At 39.8% G+C, this 27,893-nt stretch overlaps 1 protein-coding gene across 21 annotated transcripts in view; it reads right to left on the bottom strand.

Annotated features, from left to right (window-relative positions):
* Positions 1 to 27,893, bottom strand: part of SIPA1L1 (signal induced proliferation associated 1 like 1) — a 419,211-nt gene that overhangs the window by 283,089 nt on the left and 108,229 nt on the right. Inside the window, exon 1 of one of the 21 annotated variants that reach the window (XM_063596283.1) lies at positions 19,949 to 20,265. The exons of the other annotated variants lie outside the window; for them this stretch is intronic. The gene's annotated coding sequence lies outside the window, so the exon portion shown is untranslated. Of the gene's footprint in view, positions 1 to 19,948; positions 20,266 to 27,893 lie in introns of those variants that run through there. 21 annotated transcript variants of the gene reach the window in all.

The following is a 27,893-nucleotide window of genomic DNA, read 5'->3' as shown; positions in this document are numbered from 1 at the left end:
ATTTTTTTTTTCATTGCAGTTTGTTTACCATATAGCCTGTTTGGAGAGAATAGGTCAACAGAAAAGCAGATGCTGACAATTTCTCTTTTATAAGGAATGGAAGAATGGAGGGTTGGTAGCTAGACGAGGAGAGCAGAAGACTATTTGAAGAAGGCAGGAAATAAAAGTCAGATGGATGCTAGGGCAGTTCGAAGTATTAAAAAATATATTCTACACAGTGTCAGTAAGTCTCCATTTAAAAGATATTTACTGTAATCCCAGCACTTTGGGAGGCCAAGGCAGTAGGATTGCTTGAGGCCAGGTGTTTGAGACCAGCCTGAGCAATGTAGCAAGACCTTGTCCTCAATTTTAAAAATAAATAAATAAGAGAAATTTGGATTTCAGATGGCAATATTGATGTCCTATTAAGTTGGTTTCAAAAAACTTCTGCACAAACTTAATGCTGGAAGCAATAATTCTTATTTAGATTTATTCAATTCTCCAGATCAAGAAACACAAAAGGTTGTTTGGAAGAAAAATATATTTTATTTTAAAAACTGGATTCGTCCACCAGGAAAAATGAGTGAGTGAAGACTGAAAAATTAAAAACTTAAAAATGTAAAAGCTTTTTAGAACTGGATTAATATATAACACATTTTAGACATTCTGTTTTGTCTGAAAATAAACTTTAACTCTTCTGTAATAATAGGCCAACACTATAAGGATGCAAACAAAGTAATATAAAATAGCATAGAGTTGCCAATAATTATTAATGTTTTTTGGCTGTAATTCCTGGGCTATTTTATATAATTGTACATTTGGTTCTGCCTAGACATGCTATTCAGTTGGATTCATAAAACATACCACACTACCACACAAGCGCTGGCAGACCAATGTATAATAAACAGTTATCCACTGTAATATTTTAGTACATAAAATTGATAGGGTTGTATTTTTAATATAAGATGTTGAATACTTGTATCAATAAGAATTTCTTACATTTATTGCAAGCTTTTCAAACACAAATCTAAGCATATCATGAATGATGGATCAGTTAATGCGTGTCTGTTCTCTCTCATCTGATTTGCTCGTCTCTTTGCTTTTTTACCGTGGCTGCTTTTGTGCTATCCATGTACTATGCTCTTGCAGTTATACCACACAACAACTTGAGATGTTGTTTTACACATATTAGTAAAAGAAATATCTCAACACCAGGGTTCTGTCTCAGAGGATTGTTAAAAACTGTTTAGACCAAATTGCCAATTAAAAAATGATATTGCATGTGAAATAAAATAATTTACGTTTTTCCCTTTAGCTGTAAAAACAAAATCGCACACAATTTCTAAATACCATAAACACAATAGTAAATGAAAGAGTTTTGTCCAAACTAGTTAAGATGTCAAACCAACCAACAATAACCACCAAAAGTATATTAAACAAGTAATATATAAGTAAGAATACATCCTGCTACCGTAATATGTGAAGGGAAAGGCATCATAAATACTTGGAAAAAACAAGAAGGAACAATTTAACATAATGACTCAGGCATTGAAGGCAAACAGATGTAGGTTCAAATCTCAGCTCAGGCCCTTACGAACTATGTGACCTTGTAGAAACCAATTTACCCTTATTAGTAACATGAGAACATCCACTGACATCTCACAGGATGATTTTAAAGATTAAATACTACATGCCAAAGTCTTTAGCAAAGTCCCACATATAAATTAAATTAAATAATAATGGTAAACATTATTATTATTGCTAACTTAAACTTCTTTCAATAAGCATTCGGAATTACCAAAAGACCATAACCTAAGATAATCAAATTTAATCATAAAAATCACACCAATTAAATCACACCAATTTCTAGTTTAGGAATTTTGTCTCGTGATCATATGGAACTCCAAAGAATTCTAAACTATAAACAAGCAATACAGACAGCGGGAATAAGCCATTCTTCCTCCTTTCTCCTAGTCCAAATAATTTAAGAAAAGGGATGAAAAAAAGCAAGAAAAACAATCATTTGGAATCAATCACTTCGCCAATCATTCACTTGATCAAACAATGGCATACATTCAATCACAGCTAAAGATAAAACTAAACAATTTGCAAGTAAAGTTACAAAACTGCACACTCATTTCCTCTAACCTGTAAACCAACTTGTTACAGTTAACACTATAATGATTTTCTGAGACAGAATGCAACTATTCAAACAAGTATCTGTACATGATAAAAATATGAACTTAGTAAAAAGGCATGGCATTCTATCTCATTCAAATCTTCACTTGTACATTCACTCATGAAGGATCTAGCAGGTTCTGGCTCTGTGTCAGCCCCTGTCAAATATTAATAAGGCAATAAGGGTAATCCCTGCAGGAATACAGTATCCGTGAAAGTGTAAAGAACCTGTGACATCAGGTGTCCCGTCTCACTCAGCACATGATTCTGAACTTCCACAGTAAAAGGGCAGATAAAGGGAGTAACTGCAGTGACACTGGGTAGACAGAGCCAGAGCTTATAGGGCCCATCTCATGTGTGCTTTGTCTGATCTTCATCTTGAAAGCTATGGTTTTACAATAAACAGATTCTTGTTGTTTCTCCTTTTATTTATGGTACTCATTTGTTTAATCAGCATATTTGTTCAGTTGTAAGAAAATAAACTCTATACTGCCTTTGCACCCAATCAGGCACCAATTTCTAAGTGTCCATTTTCTAAGTGTCTATTCCATTCTTCGAAGATAGTTCCAAGACCACCTTCTCCAGAAAGCAGAAGCCTTCAATTAAAAAAATCACCTCTTTGCTGCTATGGTATTACATTTAATGATATTTGTACCTTTAATTAGATGCTTTAATTAAAATGTTTACTTAATATTAATATAAGAAAGTATAAATCAAGAACAACTCTCCATACAATTCCCTAATAGTCCTTTATCTGAGATTCAATAACTGCCAATCCACTTTTATATATTACTGGCGCCCAGGATAGCTAAAGAGTTGACAGAGAGTTGTTCAATTTAAACCAAAGGTTCTAAATACTATAGTTTTTCCGCAAGTAAAATCATAAGATCAGAGTTAGGACATTTCCATCTACCCTTTCTAATTATGTGACCTCCTTTAACCTTTTCCAGCCTCAATTGCCTTGTACATACGATGGGTATAACATGCCTATATCACAGTACTGTTAAGAATACAGTAAGAAAACGTGGATGACAATGCCTGGCACCAGACCTGGGAACACAGGGTTTGCTCAGTCTCCATGTTATTTTAAGATGGCCAAGTGATGATCTATGAACTCTCTTTCTAGGATTTCTTTTTTCCTTTTTTTTTTTTTTTGAAACAATCTCGCCCTGTCACCCAGGCTGGAGGGGAGTGCAGTCGCACGATCTCAGTTCACTGCAACTTTTGCCTCCCAGGTTCAAGCAATTCTCCTGCCTCAGCCTCCCGAGTAGATGGGATTACACGCGTGAGCCACCATGCCCAGCTAATTTTAGTATTTTTAGTAGAGATAGGGTTGCACCATGTTAGCTAAGCTGGTCTTGAACTCCCGACCTCAGGTGATCCACTTGCCTCGGCCTCCCAAAGTGTTGGGATTACAGGCGTGAGCCACTGCACCCGGCCTCCTCCATCTAAGATTTCTAATGCAATACTTCAAGGATCTCTTACTTTCATTTCATGATCAAAGAAAATTTAGTATTAAAAACTAAGAACTGCACTCCAGTATTATGATTCTTATACAAATATTTCATACAGCTATTAGACTCAGACTTAAGTCTCAAATGCACTTTCTACTTGCATTAAATTTACTTGTAATTTTCTATCCTAGAGTGAGATTCTTTTCAAAGTTACGATGCAGCCTGGGCAGCACAGTGAGAACCTGTCTCTACTAAAAATTTAAAAAATTAGCCAGGCATGGTGGCACACACCTGCAGTCCTAGCTATTTAGGAGGCTGAGGTGGGAGGACTGCTCGAGCCCGGGAGATCAAGGCTGCAGTGAGCTGAGATCGTGCCACTGCACTACAGCCTGGCCAGCAGAGCAAGGTCCTTTCTCCAAAAACAAAACAAAAGAAACCCCAAAAAAGCTAAAACCAAAGTTACTATGAATAAAGAAGGGATGAGTCACTATTGGCATATTGTTCTGAAGACAATTACTGCACTAAAGCCAGAAAGCATTTCCTTTTAGATTTCTTAAGTTGAATTATTTAACAAACATTTTAATTAGTTACATTGTGAAACAGATAGATAACTTTAAATATTTCACAATTTCAAAAATTCACTAAACATGGAACAGAAAGTCATTAAATTGGATCATCAAGAAGCAAAATTTGGATGTTGTATCTATTAGTGATTACCATAAAATATGACACAGAAGGGTCTAGAGATTTGAAAAACTTGGTGTAGAGTATATCCTGAACACCAGAGGAAAATAATAGTTTCTGTGAATATCGAAATAAAGTCAAACTAGCAGAGATCATTTTAAAAACCTAAGATTTAAATAACATAAGATCTCCCCAGAGGGGAAGTTCTTGAGGTCAAAGCACTAGTCCTCTCTAGTCATCAGGGAGATGCAATCTGGACAACAACAAATACCACTTCATACCCACCAGAATGGCTAAAATCAAGACTAAAAATACAATGTGCTGATGAAGATGTGGAGCCACTGGAACTCTCACACACTGTGTGTGAGAGTGAATCAGTAAACTACTTTAGTAGAAGGCTTTGCTTTGCAGTGTCTACTAAATCTGAACAAATATTAATACATATCCTATAGCTTGGTAATCCCACTCCCAGGTATAGATACCTGACAGAAATGTGCACATATGCCCAAAAAAGCAAAAACAAGTATAAAAATACTATAACAGTATTAATAGTAAAATGGTCAAAATCTGCAAAACAAAAACAGATGTTCAGTAGTAAATAGTGTAGTATATTCACATTATAGAATACTACACTAAAAAATTATCCTTCCTATATACGAAAATGTGTATACATTTCTCAAACATTACACTGAGTACAACCAAAGAGTACATATTATATTATTTCATTTTTATAAAGTTCAAAAGCAGGCAAAACAAATCTATGGTGACATAAGTCAGAACAGTGGTTACCTTTGGTAGTATAGGGGGAGGTTGGTAGTGAAATGGGAGAGAACATGAGGGGGGGGGTTCCTGTAATGGTGGTGGTATCCTGATTTTTAATTGTGATGCTGGTTACACACGTGTGTTAAGTTTGTGAAAACTTATCAAAGGTGAAAACGTAGGATCTATCTACTTTTCTATATGCACGTTAAGCTTTTTAACTTATAAGCAAGTAAGTCAAGGTATTTATATATTTTATATAAGCAAAAATATACATATTTGGAAGACCAGAGTGGTGTTTTGTTCACGAAATTGTTTTTGATGTATATAATTCCATGCATTTTTGTCTTATATAATGACCATTTTCCCTTCTCTCAAATATTTTAATTAACAAGTAAAAATTGTATGTGTTTATCATATACATGTTGTTTTGAATTGCGTACACACCAGGAAATGGCTAAATCGAGCTAATTAACATATATGTTACCTGACATACTTTTCATTGTTTTGTGGTGAGAACATTTAAAATCTACTCTCTTAGCAAGAATATAGTACATAGTTGTTAACTTTAGTCATCATGTTTTACAAGAGAATTTTTTCTTTTTCTTTTTCTTTTTTTTTGAGACAAGGTCTCGCTCTGTTACCCAGGTTGGAGTGCAATGGTACAATCACAGCTCACTGCAGCCTCCACCTCCTGGGCTCAAGTGATCCTCCCACTTCAGTCCCCTGAGTAGCTGGGACTACAGGCATGCACCACTATGCCTGGGTAATTTTTAAAATTTTTTTGTAGAGACAAGGTCTCACTATATGGCCCAGGCTGGTTTTGAACTCCAGGGCTCAAGTAGTCCTCCTGCCTCAGCCTCCCAAAGTGCTGGAATTACAAGCAGGTGCCTGGCCTGCAATATATTTCTTATCTACTAACTTATTAACTTATCTATTAATTTATTCTTCCTATCTAACTGAAAAATTTGTACCCTTTTTATCAAATATCCCCCTCCCTAAAACCCTCACTATCCCCCCTTCTCCCTGGTAGCTACATTCTACAATCTACTTCTGAGTTCAACTTTTTTATTTTGCATATATAGGGGAGATCATGCAGTCTTTCTGTATCTGCTTATCTCACTAACATAAAGTCCTCCAGGTTCATCCATGTTATTGTAAATGAAAGCATTTCCTTCTTTTTTACGGCTATACAGTATTCCATTGTGTATATATACCATATTTTCTTTACCCACAGATCTGTTATTAGACACTTAGATTGATTCCATATCTTGGCTATCATGAATAATGCCACAATAAACATGGGAATTCTGATACTTCTTCAAACACTGATTTCAATTCCTTTGGATATATACCCAGCAGTGGAACTGCTGGATCACATGATAGTTCTATTTTTAATAATTTAAGGAACCTCCATATTGTTTTGCATAATGGCTATTCCAACTTACATTCCCACCAACAGTATGCAAGGGTTCCCTTTTCCCCCATCCTCTCAAAACACTTGCTATATTTTTGTCTTTTTTTAATAACAGCCATTCTAACAGGTTTTAATAACAGCCATTCTAACAGCCGTTCTAACAGGTAAATAACACTGCAGCTTTAATTTACATCTCTCTGATAATTTCTCAAATATTTTAGAATAAAACTTTTTATGGCTCCGAAGTTGAATGCAGTACTAGATAGAGCCATAAATTAAAAGTCTGTAATCTAGAAAAGTTTTCATCAACAATAGTCAAGATATCTTTTTTATTCATTAACTAGCTGAACACTTAATGATATAGAAAGTTTGGCTACCCAGAATGACTCATTTCTGTGAAGTTTTGTTTAATGAATAGGTTTATTACAAAGATTTTAAATCCTTTTATATAAATGAGTACAGAGTCTTAGAGAACATACTATCGAGCTATAAACTGACACCTTAGGAAGTAAATTAAATCTACTGTATCAGTACAAGGGTGATGAGAAAATCAGTAAGGCCTCCAAATAGAAATATGACAGAATATAAATCTAAATATAAAGTTATATATATTTATTTCTGGTATATCTGTATATTAACACATAAACACACTATCAAGAATGTAAATAATCGTAATAGAAAAATTATATAAAGATATATTTAGCAAAAATATTACATATATCTCTGGGTTTAGGATTTGGGATAATTTTTATTTTTTAAGTTTTATTTTACTGTTTGCATTGTTAAAATGAACATATATCATTTTTAAGTTTAAAAAATAAGCTAAAAGATCTGAGAAAAAGATAGTTCCTGTTCAAAAAAATGAGTCAATGCGTGTTTTCTTCCTGATTCACAGAACAAATTAGTGGGAGAATTTTCTCAATTTTAAGACCTTTCTCCCAATGTTAGCCTTCTGGCATCTGCCAAAGTATACCTACAAGCAAATACCAACAAAGCTCATATAGCAGAACAAATAGAACAGTAGCAGAAAACTGGCACTAAAAGAATTCATAATAACATTAATAAATCATGCTTAACTGAGACAGTCCCCCCACCTCACCTCCAACCCTGAGCCAGCAGTTGTGATTTTATGTTACGTACATATAACTGTGTTCATTTTCTGCTAGTAAAATCGTTCTTCGTTCCTAAGATAGAATTAAGTATACCAATATTTCCTGATTTTCTATTAAAATCACATAACTTCCAGGTGCTCCATTATCTGAACAAAAATAAGGACCTAGAGGCATCCCTGTCACCAGATGTGTAGCCTTGTGACTAATGTTAGCTGTATCTTAAAGACAAGAAAAGGGAAAAGGTGAATTCAGCTCTCTAGGAGCTCAGTAGTAAATTACTCACCAGGTAGAATTCTGCCCATTGTCTCAATTACTCTTCCCCAGACAACTTCATTTGTTCAGAGAAAAAAACAAAAGCCCAATCTGGTTTATTCTCCCACCTAATCAAGCCATCCACACAAAGCTGAACTAAAACCATAACTAGAGTTTAAATTTCCTGATTCCTTCCTTGAAAGGTAGTCTTACTAATTAGGTAATTTACAACAGGGCCTTGGCAAACCAAAGAGGAAACCTAAAAAAGCAGCAGCCTTTTGCTGTCCCTCTGGCTTTAATCACCATGAAGGTCACCCGGTCCTGCCATCAACCAGCTCTCCTACTTTGGAGAAGCAGGCTGACTCAAAGAGCAAACACCTGTCTCTCATAGTAATGACTTTATTCTCCAGGCCTAACTTTATAAATGAGAAAACTAAGAGAGTAAACAGCTCTATTAACACTGCTGTCATTTTTTAAAACAATTCTTTTAAAGAGATGGGGTCTTGCTATGTTGCCCAGGCTGGAGTGTAGCAGCTATTCACAGGCACAATTCCACTACTGATCAGCACAGGAGTTTCCAACCTGGGCCAGTTGACCCCTCCCTTAGGCAATCTGGTGGTCCCCCACTCCCAGGAAATGCTGAACTTAGTAGGGACACTCAATTGGCATAGAGCACTACAGCTTATAACTCCTGGGTTTAAACAATCCTCCTGCCTCAGCCTCCTGAGTTGCTAGGACTACAGGCAGGTACCACAACACCCGGCTTACAATTAGACTTGAAATGCAGGCTGTTATGAAGAGTCTCTTGGCTACAGTTCAAGGGAAACATAACACATTAATGCAAAACATCTTCAGCTTTCCCCAATTCCACTTATTTCAGCCCATTTCAGAAATGTCTTCTTTATTCCAACTTGAAAATTCATGTTATACTTGTTATAAATGTCCAACGGTTTTCAGAATATAGAATTCCAGTGGCTAGAGTTAGATGCCTGGGAACACAACTAGCCCCATAAACCTTGGGCAAGTTGCTTAACCTCTCTGGGCCTCGGTTTCTTCAGCTCTAAAAAGAGGATAATACCTACTCCATAGGACTGAGGTGAAGGTCAATACATTAGAGCACTTAGGAAACTCTGTGGCACATGGCAACTGATTGATCAATAAAGGTCAGTTATTACTATAATCATTGGTGTGGATGATGTTATTACTACCAGAAAGACAACCAAGAAAGCGATGGAAGCGTAGGGAAAAAAAGTGCAAAATAAAGGAAAGAGAACTAAGAGAAAGAAGAATGGCAGCTGCCATGTAATAGCCAAGGGGCATTAGACAAGTTCCTTCGGTTTCCTCATCTACAAAATGGAGATGACATCCACTTGCTCCATCACCCTCCTCACAGGACTGTTCTGGAGGCCACAAGAAAATATCTCTGGCCACAGAACAGAAAGCTAAATGTCTTGCATTGTCACTGACCAGAGGGGCTCAACAAACCTTGGAATACCATGAACTTTCACAATGAGCCATTAGTCAAATAACTGCACATTAAATGAATATTCTGGATACCACTCCAACAAAAAAATCAATAGTAGGCCAGGCATGGTGGCTCACACCTGTAATCCTAGCATTTTGGGAGGCAGAGGCAGGCGGATTGCCAGAACTCAGGAGTTCGAGACCAGCCTGAGCAACATGGTAAAATCCCGTCTCTACTAAAAAAATACAAAAAAAATTAGCCAGGTGTGGTGGCACACACCTGTAGTCCCAGCTACTTAGGAGCCTGAGGCACAAAAATCACTTAAGCACAGAAGACAGAGGCTGCAGTCAGCAGAGATCATGCCACTGCACTCCAGCCTGGGCAACAGAGTGAGACCCTGTTTCAAAAAAAAAAAAAAATCAACAGTACATGCTTTTTAAAAATCAGATTAAGTAAACCATAGTAAAGTATCCACTACCTAGTGACACCAAATAGCATCCCCGTAATTTTGCACTGGCAGAATAATCAGAACTCTTAGGAAGCATCTGCCATCAATTTTAAAAGGCAACCCTAAAGTGAGCTGTGAAACCCAAGTACACCATAGCACCATAGGCTTGTTAGGGGTCCCACAGCAAATCCAGCTGAGTAGATCTAAACTGCCTCTTATTTAGGCTATGAATATTTGAATAAAGTTATTTTCAAGCTTTGTTCTTTATTATATCCTACAAATTTTCCTTTCACTACAATACTAACATAAAAGCTAACAGAGGATAAGCGTGGTGGCTCATGCCTGTAATGCCAACACTTTGGGAGGCTAAGGCAGGAGGATCACTTGCCCAGGAGTTCAAGACCAGCCTGGGCAACACAGTGAGACGCTATCTCTACCAAAAAAAAAAAAAATGTAATTAGCTGAGCATGGTGGTGCATGCCTATAGTCCCAGCTACTCAGGGGGCCGAGATAGGAGAATCACTTGAACCTGGGAGGTCAAGGTTGCCGTGAGCCATGATCATGCCACTGCACTCCAGCCTGGGAAACAAAGCAAGGGCCTGTCTCAAAAAAAAAAAAAAAAAAAAAACAGAGCCCATCTCTCTTTATTTGCAGGATCTACTTAACTCAATTGGAAATGTATTTTCAAACATGGTTTGTCAAGGAGAGATGAAGAAAAGGCAAGAGTTTCACCCCTTACTGTTTCAGAAGGAGAATTTGGGACTGCAACAGAAAAAGTCATTCAGACACTCTGACCTAATAATTCTTATCCTAGATAATTATCCTAAGAAAACAATCAAGCATTTATATAAAAATGCACACACACAAAAAAACACTGAAGACTGATTTGTAACAAGTGATTACACAAATATATAACAAGATGAAATAGTAAATTCTTTCTTTCTTTATATTTTTAGAGACAGTGTCTCGCTCTGTCGCCCAAGCTGAAGTGCAGTGGCATGATCATAACTCAGCTGCAGCCTGGAACTCCTGGGCTCAAGCGATCCTCCTGCCTCAGCCTCACAAAGAGCTGGGATTACAGGTGTGAGCCACCATATCCAGTCTCTAAAAATTATTTAAATAAGATAAAAAATTCAAAAGGCATGCTAAACATAAAAAGCAGAATACAAAACATATATACAATAGAATTCCAATTTTGTTTTAGAAAATACATATGCATAGAAAAAGAGTAAAGGAAATATAAGAAAAAAATATTAGAAACCCAAATGAGCATGGTTTCTTTTTTGATTCCTTTCTATTTTCTGAATTAGCTAAAATCAGCTTCTTTTACTTACTTAGTTGGCAAAAAACAATTCCTTTAAAATAAACAAAAAGTGTGGCCAGGCATGGTGTCTCATGCCTGTAATCCCAATACTTTGTGAGGCCAAAGTGGGAGGATCACTTTAGCCCAGAAGTCCAAGATCAGCCTGGGCAACACAGTGAGATTCCATCTTCTACAAAAATAACAAAATTAGTTGGGCATGGTGGCAAATGCCTGTAGACCCAGCTACTCAGGAGGCTGAGACGAAAGAGCACTCCAGCCCAAGGAGGTCATGGCTACAGTGAGCTATGACTGGGCCACTGCACTCCAACCTGAGCAACAGAGCAAGGCTCTGTCTCCATAAAAATAAAATAAATAAATAATAAAATAAACATAACAATTTGGTTTCAATTAACAATTCTGTTAAGTTACCTAATATCTAAATTACTTACTTTGGTACAACTACAATAACTGAAAGAGAAGATGTATTTTGCAAAAGTAGTAATTCGAGTAAGAAATATTTGTCATCCAGGATTTAGATATTCAGAGAAGGACTGTGTGGTAGATAGAGCTCCCTCTCCCCTCTCCCCTCTCCCCTCTCCCCTCTCCCCTCTCCCCTCCCCCCTCCCCCCTCTCCCCTCTCCCCTCTTTCCACGGTCTCCCTCTGATGCCGAGCCGAAGCTGGACGGTACTGCTGCCATCTCAGCTCACTGCAACCTCCCTGCCCGATTCTCCTGCCTCAGCCTGCCGAGTGCCTGCGATTGCAGGCGTGCGCCGCCACGCCTGACTGGTTTTCGTATTTTTTTGGTGGAGACAGGGTTTCGATGTGTCGGCTGGGCTGGTCTCCAGCTCCTAACCGCGAGTGATCAGCCAGCCTCGGCCTCCCGAGGTGCCGGGATTGCAGACGGAGTCTCGTTAACTCAGTGCTCAATGGCGCCCAGGCTGGAGTGCAGTGGCGTGATCTCGGCTCGCTACAACCACCTCCCAGCCGCCTGCCTTGGCCTCCCTAAGTGCCGAGATTGCAGCCTCTGCCTGGCAGCCACCCCGTCTGGGAAGTGAGGAGCGTCTCCGCCTGACTGCCCATCGTCTGGGATGTAAGGAGCCCCTCTGCCTGGCTGCCCAGTCTGGAAAGTGAGGAGCGTCTCTGCCCGGCCGCCATCCCATCTAGGAAGTGAGGAGCGCCTCTTCCCGGCCGCCATCACATCTGGGAAGTGAGGAGCGTCTCTGCCCGGCCGCCCATCGTCTGAGATGTGGGGAGCACCTCTGCCCTGCCGCCCCGTCCGGGATGTGAGGAGTGTCTCTGCCCGGCCGCCCTGTCTGAGAAGTGAGGAGACCCTCTGCCTGGCAACCGCCCCGTCTGAGAAGTGAGGAGCCCCTCCGCCCGGCAGCCACCCCGTCTGAGAAGTGAGGAGCGTCCTCCCTCCTCGTCCGGGAGGGAGGTGGGGGGATCAGCCCCCTGCCTGGCCAGCTGCCCTGTCCAGGAGGTGGGGGGGGCGCCTCTGCCCGGCCGCCCCTACTGGGAAGTGAGGAGCCCCTCTGCCCGGCCAGCCGCTCTGTCTGGGAGGGAGGTGGGGGGGTCAGCCCCCGGCCCGGCCAGCCGCCCCGTCCGGGAGGGAGGTGGGGGGGTTAGCCCCCCGCCTGGCCAGCCGCCCCATCCGGGAGGTGAGGGGCGCCTTTGCCCGGCCGCCCCTTCTGGGAAGTGAGGAGCCCCTCTGCCCGGCCAGCCGCCCCATCCGGGAGGGAGGTAGGGGGGTCAGCCCCCCGCCCGGCCAGCCGCCCCGTCCGGGAGGGAGGTGGGGGGTCAGCCCCCCGCCCGGCCAGCCGCCCCGTCCGGGAGGGAGGTGGGGGGGTCAGCCCCCCACCCGGCCAGCCGCCCCGTCCGGGAGGGAGGTGGGGGGATCAGCCCCCCGCCCGGCCAGCCGCCCCGTCCGGGAGGGAGGTGGGGGGGTCAGCCCCCCGCCCGGCCAGCCGCCCCGTCCGGGAGGTGAGGGGTGCTTCTGCCCGGCCGCCCCTACTGGGAAGTGAGGAGCTCCTCTGCCCGGCCACCACCCCATCTGGGAGGTGTACTCAACAGCTCATTGAGAACGGGCCATGAAGACAATGGCGGTTTTGTGGAATAGAAAGGGGGGAAAGGTGGGGAAAAGATTGAGAAATCGGATGGTTGCTGTGTCTGTGTAGAAAGAGGTAGACATGGGAGACTTTTCATTTTGTTCTGTACTAAGAAAAATTCTTCTGCCTTGGGATCCTGTTGATCTGTGACCTTACCCCCAACCCTGTGCTCTCTGAAACATGTGCTGTATCCACTCAGGGTTGAATGGATTAAGGGCGGTGCAAGATGTGCTTTGTTAAACAGATGCTTGAAGGCAGCATGTTCGTTAAGAGTCATCACCACTCCTTAATCTCAAGTACCCAGGGACACAAACACTGCGGAAGGCCGCAGGGTCCTCTGCCTAGGAAAACCAGAGAACTTTGTTCACTTGTTTATCTGCTGACCTTCCCTCCACTATTGTCCTGTGACCCTGCCAAATCCCCCTCTGCGAGAAACACCCAAGAATGATCAATAAAAAAGAAAAAAAAAAAAAAGAAATATTTGTCATCCAAATGTTACAATCAACAAATGTTGAAAATATTTACACTAAGAGTGTTTTACATTTAAGAGAGATAATTGTGTAATATTAATATCAAATGCATGACTCCATATAGTACATATGCACTTAAGTGAACCACCAGTACAACCGATTTGAGAGAGATTATCCAGTCTCTCTTCCCATGCACATCTAAAAACTAAAATTAGTACAGACAAATTCTGCCAGGCTAAAATCAGACTTTGTTTCTAGATACAAGAATTAAAAAAAAAAACTTAGACTTTATTTTAAAATAAAATTCCCGAGAAAGAAACAGTGATCAGTGTAGCTAAACAAGATTAAATTTCAGCTCCAGCTGATAACTTCTCTCATCTTAAGACAAAAAAAGTGAATTCTGATTCTAATCCTACTCTCTCACCAAGGCCTCAGACAATTGAGAATTCTCTACATATCAGGAAATATACAGGAGGTCACAATTTTGAAAGAACAAAGTTTTCCTTCTTTCTATGACATCAGAAGATTTTCAGCTTAATAAATGGATTTTTTCTTACGCCAGGATAAGTAGAAACTGTCAATGAAGCAATTAGATTGCATGTTGTCTTCCACTAACTATAATTATTTCATATGAACATGTTTTCTTTCTCCAAATAAAATGCTTCTAAAGTTCATATCACAAATATTTTATACTTAAATGTGGTATCTGTTAGCTTTTGCTCAGCCTAGAACCACCTGGAACCACCTGGTCCTGGGGTGGAGGTATCTTCCCATGTTTAGGAACTGTCTCTTCTAGGCACAGAACAAGCACTAGCTAGTAGCTCCCTATACAGGCTTTAGTGGCAAAGAGCACTTCATCAGCTTCTTTATAACATTCCAAAGCTGAGAGTATCGTTTGTGACTCCTTCACATAATACAAAAACTCCAACTCAACAGTATGCGGGTAGAAAGTCTAAAGAGTTCAACTATGTTCTCTCAGTGCCAGTAAGAGGGAGCAGCAGACATCTACCTGGGCCTGGCTCAAAAACACCTCATGACACCATTCTCCAGGGACCAAAGGGAAAGAGGTCAGTCTTGCTTTTCACAGTCACACTGAGAACACTCACTGTCTTTACAAAAAAGTAAACCACAACCAAGCTCCCAGGATGAGCAAAAGAAATGCCAATCTGGGAACTGTAGATAGGAAATGGTCTCAGGCATTGAAAAATTCGGTGGATATTCATTCCCTATTCTGAGAACCATGAATTAGGAGAGTCTGGGAACTTTTTACCTTCTTCTGAAGTTGCTCTGATTTCAAAACGGTATGCTATAACCCCTAAAAAAAGTACTGAATGGAATACTTTTATTTTTTGAGAGTGAATGCTAATTTGATTGAGAATTTTATAGTGTTCTCATTTAAGTAAATGAAATCATTCTTTGTGTTCACAGAGAGGTGGGAAGGGCTGTAGCTCCGTGCTATTTGTAAAGGCTCTGAGCACCTAAGAGGCAACAATCGGTATTACTTTCGAGAACGTGAATTGGCTAATGTACTTGCTAGGTATATGCAGAAACTAGACTTCAGGGTAACTGAACATAAGACATGGAACATCCTAACACCGCTGACATCTAACCTTCACAAATGTTTTTGTTCTGCTTTGCTTTAGTGGCTGTGATAGGATTGCCTGGACAGAAACTAATAAATGAAGAAAAACAAGATTGTCTGGACTTCACATACTATTTATCTCCTATGGGTCCAAGATACAACATGTGTGACTCTAGGCTCTTCTCCCTCCTACCTAGGCAGGTGCCAAGGAATGTACTCCACAGACCTGTGGAGAGGGGAATTCCTATGCAAGTTATTTGCAGCAAGAGGATGACAGTGGGTACAGTGTGGCACCTCTGTAACAGAAGTTGTCCCTAGTGATTTCCTTTATTTCTCAGAAAAGTGTTGTTGCAACTATGGTTGCAGATATATGTGTATGCCATCTAATACTGTAAGTCTGGGTTTTAAAAGTCTAAATTCTACAGAGTAGAAATTATTCTGCTTAACCCGCTTAGCATAACACAAGCTCATTACCATCATGAAAAATAATTCCATCAAGGCAGAGATTATTAGGGAAGGGCTCCTGGAAGCACACTTGTTGGTTTTCCAAAGGTCTTATTGCATGTCATCTCAAGTACATTAAATACTGGCAACATCTCTGCTTCAACTTGATAAGTGGCTTCCATTTGAAAACCAATTTCATTTTATATTTATTCAAAAGCCCATAAAAAGGACTACAAGGAACTATAAATACAAACAAGCACAAAAAGATAAAATTCTTTATCAATGATTAAATATTACCAGTTTCCAGAATTCGTGTATTGATTAGCCCCAAAAATTACTTTTATAAAAAATATGATCAGCAACAGACAAGTACCTAGAATACCACTAAAGTCTTGTGTATGATGCAACAATTACCTCCTTCACACTAGATACTGGACTACAAAATTATAAAATGGAATTCTGAAAGGCTAAATATTTTCAGACAGAGTAACACTGAAATTTCTTACAGAATAAAAACCGAATCTCAGGACATTTTGAACACAAGCACTGTAAGCACAAAGTTTACCTCCCTAACTACTACTGTAAACTGGTTCCAACATGAATTATGTCCAGAGGTTTCTAAATGATATTCCAATAACCATCTCAATGTGCAACATGCCATACATTATCCTTAAGAAAATGTAAGAAGTCACAAAAACATAGGCTCTTTTATGATTATCAAATCTTTTTGTTTGTTTGTTTTAAGAGACACAGTCTTGTTTTGTTACCCAGGCTGGAGTAGAATGGCATAATTATAGCTCACTGCAGCCTTGACCTCCTGGGCTCAAGTGATCTTCCCATCTCAGCCTCCCAAGTGGCTAGGACCACAGGCACATGCCATCACACCTGGCTAATTTTTATTTTATTATTTTTTTATAGAGACAAGGTCTCACTATGTTGCCCAGGCTGGTCTCAAAGTCCTAAGCTTACGCAATCCTCCCACCTCAGCCTCCCAAAGTGCGGGGATTACAGGCATGAGCCACCACACTTAGCCAATCATCAAATCTTTAAACAATCACTGTTTTCTCATATTTTCCTATTTTGCCCTATCAGAAAAAACTTAATATTTATAGACAAAAGAAAAAAAGTACAACACAAAGAAAAAAATTTATAGACATTTCTCCATTTATTTCAACTTTCTCTTCATTAGATGTTAACAAAATAACATTTTTCATGTTAATTACTATAATTTAAAAAAATAAATTCCAAGTTGCCAGGGGAAAAATCTCATTACTCTTCCATGCTTTGGCAAACCTTCTTATGCTTCCATCTATACTCTGGGCTTTGAATCAAGTAAATGAAATCTTGGCTGGAAAGGACATACGTTATTAAATAATTTAGGATACTGACCCTTTCTAATGCAAAAGGAAGAGAATGTCAATACTATATGTTCTGAATTTTTTTAATTAGCCCGCAAGATTTTACAGTTTAAGTTACTTCTTTTTTTTTTTGAGACAGAGTCTTGCTCTGTCATCCAGGCTGGAGTACAGTGACGCGATCTCAGCTCACTGCAACCTCAGCCTCCCAGGTTCAAGCCATTCCCCTGCCTCAGCCTCCTAAGTAGCTGGGACTACAGGTATGCACCACCATGCCTACCTAATTTTTTGTATTTTTAGTGAAGATGAGGTTTCACCCTGCTGACCAGGCTAGTCTCGAACTCCTGACCTCAGGTTATCTGCCTGCCTTGGCCTCCCAAAGTGCTGGGACTACAGGCAGGAGCCACCACACCTGGCCATACATTTTAAGTTACTCCAGATCTACATGGTTATTTTATTATCTAAAAAGGACTTTAAAGTGTTACTAACATTTTAAAGCAACATATCAAAAAAAGTTTTAATCTTTATCACTAACTAAAACCTACGGAACTAAGAGAAAGGAGTGTTAATCAAAAACTTAGCCAGTCTTTCCATCCACTATAGTAGTTACTGTATACAAACAATTACCCGAGATTTATCCAACGTTCATTCAACAAGCATTTATTTAGTACTTACGTGTCCCAAGCACTATACTCTGCCATGGAGAGGCAATAATGAGCATGACAGACATGGTACCTGAATGCAGGAATCTTAGAGACTATGTCCCTCCATGCCACCACTTTAAGCTCAAAAGAAGCATAAAAGTATAATCCTTTCCAAATAGCAGTATGATGACTATGTTTTTATAAATAATCTAGATGGCTAAAGGTTCAACCCAAGATCCTTTGGGAACTTCTGGGCAGCAATACAAGGACAGAGGCCACTAGGAAGCTGGCTCTTTTCTGGGACTAAGGAAGCCAGCCTAGGGAAGGCCACACCAGGTCCCATCTAAATATTTTGGCCAGCCTATGCTCCATGGGAAAATCTCCCTCTGCAAGACTTTGGATCAGAAACAGATCCATAAATAACCTCCATCAGTGGCAGACTTAGAGGCTGTGTATGTAAAATAAGTTGCAGAAATTCCATTATTCAAACAGACAACACCATGTTTCCAGTCACCTCAAAGCCATGAACTCACCAAGGTAACAAGATGCTGAAAATTTATACCATCAGAATTATAATCCATTAAACAAACAACTAGATTTAATGATCTTTCCCAAATAGTAAGTCTGAAATTTGTTTTTTTACACTGAATCTTAACTTTCCTTAGTGATATCTTTTAAAGAACTTAGAAACAATTTCAGTTTTATGCAAAGATACAGCTAAAGACAAAATTCAAGTTCAGTATGAAAAAAGAGGTATCACGCACCTTCACCTACCCCAAAACCATCAATGGTTTCTCAATACCTACATAAAAAGGGTAAAAATTCTTTGATTAGGCACTCCAAGTCCTAGACAAGTCAATTCCAACCTAAATTTTCAAATCCATTTCTCTGTACACCACTCCCCATATACACCACTCCAGGGAAACTGAACTATTCTTTCTTATCTGAATATACTCTTCACTTCAGATTTTTCTTTTTCTTTACTTTTCCTTTTTTTTTTTTTTTTTGAGATGGGTTCTCACTGTCACCCAAGCTGAAGTGCAGTGGTGTGATCTCAGCTCACTGCAGCCTCGACCTCCCAGGCTCAAGCTATCCTCCCCGCTCAGCCTCCTGAGTAGCTGGGACTACAGGCACCCACCCATGGCCAGTTAGTTTTTGTATTTTTTGTAGACAGGGTAACACCATGTTGCCCAGACTGGTCACAAACTCCTAGACTCAAGTAGTCGGCCTGCCTCGGCTGCCCAAAATGCTGAGATTACAAGCATGAGCCACTGTACCTAGACATATTTTATTTTTTTAATCATCTTACTTATGCTACAAGTTTAGAAGCTTTAGGCAGTGGCTCATGCCTGTAATCCTAGCACTTTGGGAGGTGGAGACAGGCAGACTGCCTGAGCTCAGGAGTTCAAGACCAGCCTGGGCAACATGGTGAAACCCCATCTCTACTAAAATAGAAAAAAATCAGCCAGGAATGGTGATGCACGCCTGTAGTCCCAGCTACTCAGGAGACTGAGGCATGAAAATTGCTTCCACCTGGGAGGCAGAGGTTGCAGTAAGCTGAGATGGCGCCACTCCAGCTTAGGCAACACAGTAAGACTCTGTCTCAAAAAACAAACAAAAAATAAGTTCAGAAGCTTTAGGAGGGCAAGGCCTGTATATGACTGACCTCTTCTTCCAATCCTTTCCCTGTCCCTCTTCCCGTATAACAGGAATTAAACGAGTTAATAGGGAGTGGCTTCTAAAAATAAGTCAACCAAATCATGAGATTATTCAACATCTCATGGTTGTTCTGCCAAGTGATTCATCACCTCTAAGACCCAAAGTTAAAGTCTGAATAGATGTAGACACTTCTCTCACATCTGGGCAAGGAATTCAACAAAAATCTTTTAAATCAAAAGAAAACGTTTTACCTAAATAAGGTTTTCATTAGTGGTAAAATACTCAGAAACAATAGAAACAGTGAACTGAAACTAAAAATGTAGGGGAAAAAAGACTGTGCTACCAAATTTTATAATGTCCATGACACTTTAATATTCTTTTCTCCTCCAGCCAAATACTTTTCTTAGAAAGATAAATTAATGTTTTCCATTCCATACTCATGAGTAGTTATGAAAATAAAGTAGCATATACTATGGTAGAGGGTTTTAAGTTATTAATCAAATTAAAGTTGACTCATAAAATATATTTTGACCTTGATGCTTTCCAATGTGGGTATCACCCCATTAAAACATCTGTTTTCTATTTCCAACATTTCAGAATCATTAAATTTATGACAAACACAGAATGCTCCACCTACCTTTTCCTTGCAAGGGGTGGTGGCAGTGAAGAAGAGGGAGAGGAGTGGTAGTGAAGAAGACGGTAGTGAAGAAGAGAGAATTAAATACTGACTTTCCCCCTCCTGTCTGCAGCACATTTCTTAACAGTATAAAAAGAGGCTTGGGTTTAATTTTGAGTTCAATGAAGCCTGAGAAGCCAGTTGCTGAAACAGAAATTCATCTGAGAAACTAGCCATCCTTTGTGTTGCCCTCGTCTCCATGAGGTCTTCCTGGGTTAGAGTGATGACAGCTCAACTCCTCCTCAGGGTACCACAGGTGAGCTCTTGGAAAGGCTCTCTTCAGCTAAAACCACGTTAGTTAAATCAAATCAAAAAACAGTAAGCAGGAAAGCAGAGGGCAAAAAAAAAACCTGCTCTCCTAGTATTTCTGTATCAATTCCAAGTACTTTCCTTCTCTCACTGCCAGCAGCACCCATCAATTCCCATAGTAACCAGCCCACGGCTTTCCAACCAGCCCAAGAGGGAGGCAAGTAAGCTGCAGGCAGAAGCACATGAGAGCATGACCCAAAACCCAGGCACCAATCTAATAGTTACTTGGTGGCTTAAACATTCCAATTCTACCTCCTTACTTCCTTAATTCCCAGATTCCCAGATGGCCCTCTCCTCTTCCCCTTCACCCTGATGTGGAGAGAGGCAAGAGGATTTTTTTCTAGAATTCTGCACAAACAATTTTTCTGTTTTCTGGTGCAATTTTTGTTCATGTCTGTTTGGTACCAAAGCAACCGTGGTCCTTTTACCACATGCGCATAAATGTATACTGTTGAATCCTCTGGAATGAAAGTAAAGACTGCAAAGATATTGGGAGCGATATTTTGAGATCTGGGAATAAGGATGAAAAAGGAACGAAGAACAAAAGGTGCTGCTGATGTGGGTGGAGATGATCTTTGCTTTGAGAACAGGATTCATTATGTGGGCTGGTCAGGAGTGGGAACAAGAGCAGGAAGGCCACAGGGGATTGAGAGTACTTCTGTCCCCAACACACTCATCAAGGACGTGCAATCGGGGGCCAAGGCTCATTATGGTGATTTTCAACAGGGAAAGAGGGAATTATCGGAACAGGGGTGAAATGTGGGTGATGATTAAAGAAGTTTGAGAGAAAAAAAAGCATACCTAGCTGATTCTAACATCTAAAGAATTACTATGGTGACGAGTTTTGTTTTGTTTTTTTTTTTTAACTAAAAAGTAAGGTAGAGAATCAAATTAAAAGTGCACAGCATGGGCTATGAACCACTTCTAAAAGGTTTCACATCTTCTTTAACAGAATTTAATGGCTAAAATGTAAGGAGATAACAAGGGTGACAGAAGGTACTGAAAAAAACAGTATGTGAGTCACGGCCCATGTTTTCTTTAGGATAGATGCTGAGTAAACAACTAAAGAGTTACGGTACATGCCTGTGTATATTTTAAATTTCAATAGATACTTCCAAATTACTTCCTATTGAGGATCCCACAGTGGTATGGACAAGCTCTCTAAACTTTTACCTACTGTATGCATGACACCTTGCTAATTACAGAATATATAATAATAAAGGCCCTAAAATATGATTCAGCATCACTAAAAGTAAAGGGAAAACAGAAATGTTTGTTGTGATAGAGGTAGTATGATGAGTAACTGCTCTCTGTAGTATCAGTAATGAAATATTTGTACAATAAGCCGGGCGCGGTGTCTTACGCCTGGAATCCCAGCACTTTGGGAAGTCCAGGCGGGCAGATCACTTGAGGCTAGGAGTTCGAGACCAGCCTGGCCAACACGGTGAAACTACTAAAAATACAAAAATTTGCTAGGTGAAGTGAAACACACCTGTAATCCTAGCTACTTAAGTGGCTGAGGCACCCCGAAATACCTCGAACCACAGAGGCAGAGGTTGCAACAAGTCGAGATCATGCTACTGGACTCCAGCCTGGGTGACAGAACGAGACTCTGCCTCAAAGAAAAATAAATTTGTAAAATATATATGTAGTTTCTAAGAGACAGGGTCTCACTATCGCCCAGGCTGGTTTTGAACTCCTGGGCTCAAGCAATCCTCCTGCCTCGGCCTCCAAAAGTGCTAAGATTACAGGCATGAGCCGCCCCTACCACTCCCAGCAAATTTTGTAAAATCAACTTTTTTTTTAAAGCAGATGAGAAATATTTGAGCTACACAAAACAAATTCTTAGAGGATCAATGCTTTAAAAATTTTAAATTAATAAGTAAATTTAACGCAATCCCAATAAGATTATCAGGATATTCTTTTAGAAATTCAAAAGCTGGCCGGGTGCAGCAGCTCATGCCTGTAATCCCAGCACTTTGGGAGGCCGAGGCAGGCAGATCACGAGAGCAAGAGATTGAGACCACCCTGGCTAAGACGGTGAAACCCCGTCTCTACTAAAAATACAAAAAATTAGCCAGGCATGGTGGCACGCACCTGTAGTCCCAGCTACTCCAGAGACTGAGGCAGGAGAATCGCTTGAACCCGGGTGATGGAGGTTGCAGTGAGCCGAGATCGCGCCACTGCACTCCAGCCTGGGTGACAGAGTGAGACTCTGTCTCAAAAAAAAAAAAAAAATTCAGAAGGTATGTCTGTAGTTTATATGGAAAATAAACAAGAACAATGAGGGCAATTATAAAAAAGAAGAGTAATAAGGGGGACCAGCTTTAATATTTGCCAGATAGTATAAAATATGTTATAAATATATAATAATTTAAAAGGTCTAAAACTGGTTCATGAACAAGCCATCAAATCAATGGATACAACAAACATTCTAAAAAGACTTCAGGAATTTGATAAGATAAAACATGACATCAGTGTAGAAAAGATAAATTGTTCAATAAATGGTGCTGGCACAACTATACAGCCACATGGAAAAGAGGATGGGATACCAACTCACATTAAAATAAATCCCAAATTGATTTAAAGTCTTAAACATAAAAAAAACCCCACAAAGTATTAAAAGCAAGATATTTTTTCATAATCTTGAAGAGCCTAAGACCTAAGTAAGACATAAAATTCCAAAACCATGAAGTAGAATAGTAATAAACCTGATGATCCAAAAATAAATTCATATATAGCAAAAATTACCATAAATGACAAAATACAAACCCACTGGAAAAAAGTAGCAGCCCCTATCACAAAGTGCTAATTTCCTTTTTATATAAAAACATTATTTCCATAGATAAATTGGCAGTCAATTCACAGAAAGGGAAATTGTTCTTAAGCACACGATAGTATGTTCAACCTCACTTATAACAAGAGAAATGCACAGAAAAATAGTGATAAAATTCCATTTTTTCACCTATGAAATTTGCAAAATTGAATTGTTAAATCACACGCTACCTGCAAGGGAGAGGTAAAACACATACATTGCTGAAGCCAACAGACACATGAAAAAATGCTCCTCATCACTGGCCATCAGAGAAATGCAAATCAAAACCACAATGAGATACCATCTCACACCAGTTAGAATGGTGACCATTAAAAAGTTAGGAAACAACATGTGCTGGAGAGGATGTGGAGAAATAGGAATACTTTCTCACTGTTGGTGGGACTGTAAACTAGTTCAACCATTGTGGAGGACAGCATGGCGATTCCTCAAGGATCTAGAACTAGAAATACCATTTGACCCAGCCATCCCATTACTGGGTATATACCCAAAGGATTATAAGTCATGCTGCTATAAAGACACATGCACACGTGTGTTTACTGCGGCACTATCCACAATAGCAAAGACTTGGAACCAACCCAAATGTCCATCAATGATAGACTGGATTAAGAAAATGTGGCACATATACACCATGGAATACTATGCAGCCATAAAAAAGGATGAGTTCATGTCCTTTGTAGGGACATGGATGAAGGTGGAAACCATCATTCTCAGCAACCTATCACAAGGACAAAAAAACAAACACCACATGTTCTCACTCATAGGTGGGAACTGAACAATGAGAACACTTGGACACAGGAAGGGGAACATCACACACCGGGGCCTGTCGTGGGGTGGGGGGAGGGAGGAGGGATAGCATTAGGAGATATACCTAATGTAAATGATGAATTAATGGGTGCAGCACACCAACATGGCGCATGTATACATATGTAACAAACCTGCATGTTGTGCACATGTACCCTAGAACTTAAAGTATAATTTAAAAAAAAAGAAAAAAGAAAAACACATACATTGCTGAAAGGAGTGTAAATGTATACAATGTTTAAGCAGGGCAGTTTAGCAATAAAGATACGAATATATTCTTCCACCCAAAAATGCCTCCATATAAACTGCATACTTGCGAGCTCAAGGATAGCCACTGTAGCACTGTTAATAATATCAAAAGATTGGAAACAACTTAAAGTCCATTATTAAGAGACTAGGTAAAAACTGGAATAAAACACAATGAAAGCATAGTACAGTATGCTACCATTTGTGTAAAAATAAATTTCTACGAAGCATACATATTGCTGGGCACAGTGGCTCATACCTGTAATCCCAGGACTTTGGGAGGCCAAGGTGGAAGGATCACTTGAACTCAGGAGTTTAAGACCAGCCTGGACAACATAGGGAGAGACTCTGACTTTACAAAAAAATAGTAAGTTGGTTGGGCATGGTGGTGCACACCTGTTGTCCCAGCTACTGAGGAGGCTGAGGTGGGAGGATCGCTTGAGCCCAGGGGTTCAAGGCCACAGTGAGCTATGATTGTCCCACCACACTCCAGCCTGGGCAACAAGGCAAGACCCTGTCTCAAACAAAACCAAACAAAAGAGCATACGTATAAATGAAATGTGGCATTTCTGGATTAGATCCTGGAAAACAAAAAGGATAGGAACAGAAAAACAGGTGAAATCTGAATAAAATTTATATAGTTTAGCTTCACTGTATTACCTTGGAATATTATTCCATGGACTTGTAACATTCATATGAAAACATAAAATTTAGCTTTTTAAAAATCTAATTACTTCGTGATTAAACTTACTTCATCTGTGATACTCATATCCTTCTACATATTGCTAATAAGAAACATCAAGAGTATATGTATTTCTTCAACACTTTTAAAATATATCCATTACTGCACCTAAACATACAGGACATCTGTCTCATCTACTAGATTTCAGGTCCTTAACAGTAGAGGCTGTCAAACTCATCTCTGTACTCAAAGAATCTGACAAATATTTACCACACAGAAAGAGTTCAACAAATGAAAGCCAAAATTAATAGGTTCTGGTCCAGTGATCCAATTTTTAATTAGTGAGAAATTTTGTATTCCAAATGTCTCAACAATTCTAAGGGTTTCCTTTGATCATTAGCCACAATCACATGGAAGAGAAAAGCAAAGGACAAAGAGAAGTGAAGTAATTCTCACTAAGGATTTAAGTGGGAAAATAGAGAGGCATTTTAAATATACTACCTTCCAACTTTCTAGACATTTTGCTCTGTGCTAGGGGCTGTAGAGAATATAAAGATAGATAAGATATAATCCTTACAATAAAGGTTGGGCATAATTCATTTAAAGTCAACATTTGAAAAGGTGAAACTATGAAATTGCCTTGGATTTTCAAGAATGTTTTCCATGGAAGGTATTAAAATCCTTTTCAATGAAAAGTGCCTTATTTTGCAATGTAAGAATGTGATAAAACTCCAATTTTGACAAAGTTTTGGTCTTCAATGATCTTTTCTCAGGAAAAAAAAACTCATGGACAGCATGCTTAAGAATGTCCAGACAAGCGCTAGGTGCAGTGGCTTATGCCTGTAATCCCAGCACTTTGGGAGGCTGAGGTGGCAGGATCCCTTGAGCTCAAGAGTTTGAGACCAGCCGAGGCAACATGGTGAAGCCCCGTCGCTACAAAAAGTACAAAAATTAGTTGGGCGTGGTGGCGCACACCCATAGTCCCAGCTACTCAGGAAGCTGAGGTTGGAAGATTGCTTGAGCCCGAGAGGTTGAGGCCATGGTGAACTGTGATTGCACTACTGCACTCCAGTCCGGAAAAGAGAATGAGGCACTATCTCAAATAATAATAATATCCAGACAAGAGTCTACCTTCAAACTCCATTGATAATCTAATCTTCCAAATATCCAAAATCCAAAAGATAATTCAGGAAATAGAGACTCTGAGTTCCCTGAATGGGTAAAAAGAATACTGCTAAGTTTCTCCCAAAGCATTAAGAGTGCTCTCTAACTCCAGAAACTCAGAGTTCTTCTAAGCCTTAGCTCTAACACTATACAGCAGAATAACCTTGTCAAACCACCTGATCTCTGTAAATATCCATTCTCACCTATAAACAGATAACAAATAAGGTTCTTTCCAGATATAAAACTCTATTATACCTCTTTCCATTCACACTCTAAGCAAAAGATCTTATAATCCTTTCATACAAACACACACCAACACATACATTTGTGCATGTTCAGTGGAAGAGCTACCTGTAACATTTACTTCCTATTTCCATAGCAGCCCAGCCACAAAAACAAAATAGTATTTGATTACAAATCAGGGGCATATAAAAGCAGTTCGCAAATTAATGTGAAAAGGATTTATTCAGTACTATGAAATTAAATAAAAATGTGCATGTTGTACAATCAAACATTCATTTGATTGTTCATTCTGTTGAGGTGCAGAAAACAATACCTCAAAATGAAGGTCTCAGAAGCAAATGCTTTTCTCTGACCTTCTCCTGCCCTCCTGTCTCTCAGTCCCACTCTCTGCTGAGGCTGGCCATAGAAACTGGAATCCCTCTTTCCCAAGGCAGATCATAGAAACCAGAAATCTCTTTCCTCAGAGCTAGTCATAAAACATAAATACATTACTATAACTTTCCCTCCACCTTTCTGTGTAAATACTGGCCATAAAGAAATTATCTGACTACCTTGTGTGATTGTAGGTTTTTAGGCCCCCATTCTAGAGAAGGTTGTGCCTCAGACCCCGAGGGAAGGAATTCATGCTCAGAGAGGCCAACAAGAATCTAGATAGGCAGGCCAGGCACAGTGGCTTACGCTTGTAATCTCAACAATCTGGGAGGCCGAGGCAGGAGGATTGCTTGAGCCCAGGAGTTCAAGACCAACCTGGCAACATAGTAAGGCCTCATCTTTACAAAAAATAAAAAATTAGTCAGGCGAGGTGGCACAGGTCTAGAGTCCCAGCTACTCCGGAGGCTGAAACAGGTGGATTGCTTGAGCCCAAGAGTTTGAGGCTGCAGTGAGCTGTGATCACGCCAATGTACTCTAGCCTGGGCTACAGAGACAAGATCCTTTCTCAAAAATTAAAAAAAAGAAAAAGAAAAAAAGAAAGCAAGAAGCACCACCTAGACAGGCCCTGCTGAGTTTCCCCACTCAACTGATTACCATTTAATCACCTCCTTTTTGTCAAAGCCTATTTCTACACGGCTGTCTATACTCTGTTGAACCTAAGCATAAAAATAGACAATTTCCCTGTATCTTTGGGTTTTCATTTTGAAAGCTTCTGTGTACACACATTAAATAAATTTGCATGCCTTTTCTCCAATTAATCTGCCTTTTCTGAGTTGATTTTCTATCAAACCTTCAGAGAGGCCAAGAGGAGCCCTCCCTTGGCCCTTATAGTTCATTCATGTTAAGGATTATGAAGTCCAACTTGGCTTTCATGTGATTTATTTTTATTTATTTATTTATTTTCTAGACACTATCTTGCCTCTGTTGCCCAGGCTGGAGTACAGTGGTGCAATCACAGCTCACTACAGCCTTGACCTCCCAGACTCAAGCAATCCTCCCACCTCAGCCTCCCAAGTAGCTGGAAGTACAGGCATGCTCCACCATACCTAGCTAATTTTTGTATTTTTTTGTAGAGACTAGGTCTCACGATGTTGCCCAGGCTGGTCTCGAACTCCTGGACTCACGCGATTCTCCTGCCTCAGCCTCCCAAGTGCTGATATTACAGCTGAGAGCCACCACACCCAGCCTCATGT

The sequence above is a fragment of the Pan paniscus genome, chromosome 15, assembly GCF_029289425.2.
Source record: "Pan paniscus chromosome 15, NHGRI_mPanPan1-v2.0_pri, whole genome shotgun sequence".
Lineage (NCBI taxonomy): Eukaryota > Metazoa > Chordata > Mammalia > Primates > Hominidae > Pan > Pan paniscus.
The sequence above is the reverse complement of the archived record's forward strand: the minus strand, read 5'-3'. Positions and strand labels throughout refer to the sequence as shown.